This window comes from Chiloscyllium plagiosum, unplaced genomic scaffold (genome assembly GCF_037043375.1).
Source record: "Chiloscyllium plagiosum isolate Xiang-an unplaced genomic scaffold, Cpla_swu_hap1 HiC_scaffold_2, whole genome shotgun sequence".
Lineage (NCBI taxonomy): Eukaryota > Metazoa > Chordata > Chondrichthyes > Orectolobiformes > Hemiscylliidae > Chiloscyllium > Chiloscyllium plagiosum.
In genome coordinates, this window is record NW_028270140.1 from 83,583,718 (window position 1) to 83,590,074 (window position 6,357).

Below are 6,357 nucleotides of genomic sequence, written 5' to 3' on the forward strand. Positions count from 1 at the left end.
GGAATTGTCCCCTGGGGTGTTTTCTCATTGGGCAAACATTATGCCACCAAATGGAAGACCAAATACTGCCTTTTTTTTTAAACAAAAGATTGGACATGAATGACCTTGCATCTTTTGAACAGTCTACCACAAGAACTTTAACTAGGTTTCACTCACCTCTGAATACCTACTAGATCAAGTACAAGGAATTAATCACAAATTACTAATATTTGGCATTCTGAAATCTTGCCCAGCCAAAATTTGTTACAAGGATGATCTAACTCACTTTCTTCTATATAAAAATTACTGTAGTGGACCACATATATCAATGAATGTGCTTTATTTTACTAACTGAAAAGCACTAAAGCTTTTTTAATTGTTAAGATCATTACATGTGCACGTGTGTGCATTTATCAAGCATTGTAGGGCATCCAATGCAGCTAATTTTATCTGCAGCCATTTTGACTGTTTTTAGTCTTTGAGTCCAGATAAAAGAGGTCAGAAGTGTTTGATACATTTTGCAATTGTCATTATAATGTGCCAGTGGCTTTTTCAGCTCATATCATTTCCAAAGTTCTGTGATGATGGACTAGTGATGAATTCAGGCGAAAGTGGGTACTGCAGATGCTGGAGATTAGAGTCAAGATTGGAGTGGTGCTGGAAAGCACAGCAAGTCGGGCAGCTTCTGCGGAGCAGGAAAGTCAATGTTTCGGCCAAACGCCCTTAATCAGGAATGAGGCTGGGAGTCTCGGGGGTGGGGCTGAGGTTGGAAGGTAGCTGAGAGTGCAATAGGTGGATGGAGGTAGGGTGAAGGTGATAGGTCGGAAGGAACATTGACAGATGGGACAGGTCATGTGGACGGTCCTGAGCTGGAAGTTGGAACTGGGGTAAGGTGATGGAGATGGACGGACGGTGGGGGGGGAGGGGAATGAGGAAGCTGGTGAAGTCCACATTGATGCAATGGAGTTGAAGGGTTCCAAGGCGGAAGATGAATTCAGAAGTCTGAAATGCAAAGAGGTTTGGGAGTTCTAGTCCAGGATTCTCTCAAGGTAAACCTGAGTATGCATGCATGAGGAATTGGGAGTTATGGACCTGGCATAGAGTCACACTCCACCAGACCCAAGCAGCAATGACATAGCAGCCTCAAGTGACTGAACAAATTTATTTGGGATCGCACAAAGTATCTTTGTGGTATGAGGAAGGGACAAGAAATCTTGCCCCCTAATGCATGCTTCAAAACACCTGGTTCCTTGATCATAGCTGATGCAAATTCCATACGCATTGTCAAAACATAAAAAAAAACAAATAAAATTATATTAATTGGAAAATGGGTTGAGTCAACATTTAGGCCTGAAAGAAAAAATGTGTTGATGAAAAGGGAACTGTGACCATATAATATCAACATTGCTGCCCTCAGTAAGACCTGTATAGCTGAATAATTTCAGTTGAAAGAAGATGGTGCCAGGATGTACCTTTTGTACAAGCATTGTGGAGAAAGTTGGGTCAGCTTTTTTTGTGAAAGTTGACATGCTATTTTATCTTGAAAGTTTTCCAAGTACAGTCATTGGCTGCCTGATGGAGTTTTGTTGCCTTGTAAGAGATATGATTAAAAGTTGACACTTATCATGGAAAATACTGATGAATCCAAAAAAATGTATTATTATGAAATGTAGCATGGCATATTTGACTTTCTAGAAGACGTTAGAGTGACTACAAAACGTGCATTCCATTCCATTCCGGGAAGGGAATCACTGACAGAAATGGTATGAGAGTGTGGAACGTTGCTCTTTAGGATACGTGCAGATTATCATCTGTCTACCACCGCACATGCTTCATGCTTCCAAGTGAAAGCAAAACTAGATGCAATGTACTCTCATTCTGGATACTGGCATCCGATTACTGGTTTGCAGGAGGAATACCAAAGCTGTTCAATTTACATGAGGATAGCCAAGTGTGAATAAAACAAACACATCAGTGTCATTTTATAACTGTAATTTTCAAATATACAAACCAAATTGTCAAATGCAGCCTACAAAAGTGAGTTTGTACAATGATGACATGACCGTAACACAATTAAATTTCCATCTTAAATTTTAGAATGACATACTTGATTCAAAAACAAAAGTCTTATTTGAAGATGTCTAATTAGTGGCTTGGAAGGGAACCACTTTCAATTTACTCTCCAAGTCAATCCCCATCCTGACCTGGAAATATATCATTGTTCCTTTAGGGTCACTGAGTTAAGGTCTTGCAACTCTCTTTCTAACAGCATTGTGGATCTCCCCTCACCAAATGGACTACAGCGGTTCAAGAATGCAGCTCACTCTTCTCAAGGATGGGCAATAAATACTGAAACATATTAGTGAGAAAATATTAAACAATACACTTCAAAATCATAGATTGGTCATGTGGAGACAAGACAGAATCATAGAGATATACAGCATGGAAACAGATCCTTTGGGCCAACTCATCCATGCCAACCAGATATCCTAAATTAATCTAGTCCCATTTGCCAGCATTTGGCCCATATCCCTCTAAATCTGTCCTATTCATATACCCATCCATATGCCTTTTAAATGTAATTGTACCAGCTTCCACCACTTCCTCTGGCAGCTCATTCCATATATACACCACCCTCCATGTGAAAATATTGTCCCTTAGGTAAGTTTTATATCTTTCCCCTCTCACCTTAAACCTATGCCAACTAGTTCTGAATATAGGTTTGCTCGCTGAGTTGGAAGGTTCATTTTCAGACATTTTGTCACCATACTAGGTAACATCTTCAGTGAGCCTCCGAATGAAGCTTCACCCTGAGGTTCACTGATGACCTTACCTAGCATGGTGACGAAACGTCAGAAAATGAATCTTCCAGTTCAGCCAGCAAACCTACATCCAGAACCTCAACCTGACCTACAAATCTTCTCAAAACTTGCTATGCCAACTAGTTTTGGACTCCCCCAGCCCAGGGAAAAGAATTTGTCTATATACCCTATCCACGCTCTTCGTGATTTTATAAATCTCTATAAGGTCACCCCTCAGCCTCCAATGCTCCAGGGAAAATAGCCCTTGTCCATTCAGCCGAAATAAAGCTCAAACCCTCCAACCCTGGCAACACAATTGTAATGTTTTTATAAAAGAAAAATTATTTTTGATAAAATTATTAGATATTTGAAAATGCAACTCTTAGGAAAGACAAAAGGGGAACTAGGAAATGTACAATATTTTGAATCCAATGGCATTCAATAAGATGCCACAGAGCATGCAAGAGAAGGCATCATAGAGTTGAGGGCAATATATTAGCATGGTTAGAAGATTGGTTAACAGGCAGGTAGTAGAGAGTCAGGACAAACTGGGCAGTTACATGCACAAGACTGCAGCTAATGGAATGCTGCAATGATCAGTGCTGCATTAACAAGGAGAACAAGAATAACACATTTAAGTTTTCTTAAGTTGGGTGGGAATGTACTACAGTCTGAGGAACTTTTGTTCAGGCTTGAAGAGCTGGAGCCTGAGCTATAGCTCTTGTACCACATCAGGGAAAGGGGAAAGATATCTGGATACTTTGCTTCAGAAAGTGGTCACATGCCTCAGACTAGTTCATTCAAATTTGGTTTATGATCAGGAACATGTAACTGACATTGATGCCAGTATGGGGATCGATCTAGAGGACCCTCAGTCTCTGAAATTGTCCAACTGTTACAAGAGCTTGCAAATTGAATGGATGAGAGTGGGGACTGCAGGGGCGATGAGTGAACTGACCATTTCACCAATTCCAAGGTTATGAACATCTCCTCAGGATTGGAGATGAACTTGGAAAGGGATTCAGTTGTCACTGTCCATGATGGTACCAACCACAGGAAAAGATGTTCTGCTGAAAGGTTTTGAATAGTTCAGAAAATTGAAAAAGACAAACAGTACCTCTAAGGTCCTCAGGCTTACACTTTGGATAAACCACATTGGGTAAATAATGTCAAGGAGATAAATGCTTGACTCAAAGATTGGTGTGGATTTCAGCTTATGGGGCACTGGCATAAGTATTGGGATAGAAGACAGCTGTTCAAGGGGGTGATAGATTTCATTTGACCTGGATTAGAATAAGTGTCCTGGTGAATCGAGCAACTAGGGCTGCAGAGAATGTTTTACACTCATTAGAAGGCAGGGAGAGTTTAGGACAGGAAAAACAATGGGTCTGTAAAATTTGGGCCTATCAACACAAGTTTTCTTGAATAAGGCTGTACCATTTTCAGTTTTCTAGTCAACTGGCACCTCCCTCCAAGCCTACAGAAGACTGAAGGATTATGGTCAGTGCCCCTGCAATCTCCACTCTCACTTCCTTCAAAATCCTTGGACACATTTCATCTGGTCCTGGTGCCTTGCCAACTTTAAGTACGAACGGTTTGTCCAACACTTCTTCCTAATCAATTTTGAATCTGTTAGTGGCAGAGTTTCCTGTTGTAGCATTTCTCTCTTTGGTAAAGACAAATACAAAATATTCATTTAAAACCTCAACCATGCCCACTGCCTGTATGTGTAAATCCCCTTTCTGGTCTCTAATCAGCCTTACTCCCCCTTTTACCATTCATTATGTATAAGCTTGCAGAAGAATATAGAACACATTTATGATGGCTGCCAGTCTTTACTCATAATCCCTTTGCGCTTCTCTTATTTGCTTTATCACCTCCTCTCTGTATCTTCTGTATTTCTGTCAGTTATGAATTTTATTTTTGACCTGACACCAGTTATAAACATACCTTTTCTTTTGTAACTTAATTTTGTTGTTTTTTTTGTCATCCAGGGATCTCTGGGTTGTTTGTTCTATCTTTCCCACGTGACTGTATGTGAGTCATACCCTCTAAATGTTGCCCACTCTTCAGTTAGTTTTTTTTCCCAGTAACCCCTCATTCCAGTTAATCCTCCCCATCTCCATTCTTGTCCCGCTGAAGTCAACTCTCTACTAATTGATTTTTCAGTGGATTGGTGTTTGCCATCCTCCATCACCATCCTGAAACATGTCATAGAATAATCAATGTCTCCAAAATGTTTCCCCACTTGGACTTGATCTGCTCGGTCCACCTCATTTCCAAGAACAGGTCCAACAGTGCATTCTTTCTTAAGAGCCTGGACACATACTGCTGTAGGAAACCCATTCACACGCAAAATGTGAATCCAGGAATACTAATCTCTCAAAACTGTGTAGAGACACGATCAATATCCCACCGTCCAAAGACGTGCAGGTTAGGTGGATTGGCCATGCTAAATTGCCCATTGTGTCCAATGATGTGTAGGTCCAGTGGATTAGCCATGGTAAATGCAGGATTACAGGGGTAGGGTGGGGTGGGGTGGGTCTGGGTGGGATGCTCTTCAGAAGGGCGGTGTACACTTGATGGAACGACTGGCCTGTTTCCACACTGTAGGAGTCCTATGATTCTCTATGTTGGTTCCAGTTGTCTCTCCAAGTATTTCGTGAATCCTTGTCAAGTTAGTATAAAGCTCTTCTCACAGCATGAGCACAATGACTCACTGGAAACTCAGTCCCAGCTCTGTTCAAGTACAACCCATCTGGTTTGTGTAGGTGCAATCTTACCCAGATCCAGTCCCAGTGTCCTAGGAACCTAAACCCCTCCACTTTTGCTCCAGCCACACATTCATTTGCCATATTATCTTACTTCTGTGCTCACTCGCATGTGGCACTGGCAGTAATCTGGCGATTAATACGTTTGAGGTTGTGTTGCTAAATTTCTATCTAGCTCCCTCAATTCTGATTGCAGGATCACATTCCCCTTTCTACCCAAGTCATTGGTACCAACATGGACCACAGCCTCTGGCTATTTATCCTTTCCCAGAGGAGTATTCTGCAGTGGTGCTGAGACATCTTTGACCCAGGCACCAACATACCCATCCTGGAGTTACATTGACAGCTACAGAAATGCTGTTTGTTTCCATAGCTAATGAATACTCCTATCATTATCATCCCTCCACTCTTCTTAGAGTCATAGAGATGTACAGCATAGAAACAGACCCTTCAGTCCAACCCGTCCATGCCGACCAGATATCCCAGCCCAATCTAGTCCCACCTGCCAGCACCTGGCCCATATCCCTCCAAACCCTTCTTATTCATCTACCCATCCAAATGCCTCTTAAATGTTGCAATTGTACCACCTCCACCATTTCCTCTGGCAGCTCATTCCATACACGTACCACCCTCTGTGTTAAAAAGTTGCCCCTTAGGTCTCTTTTATATCTTTCCCCTCTTACCCTAAACCTATGCCCTCTAGTCCTGGACTCACCAACCCCTATCCTATCCATGCCCCTCATAATTTTATAAACCTAATAAGGTCACCACTCAGCCTTTGATGCTCCAAGGAAAAGAGCCCCATC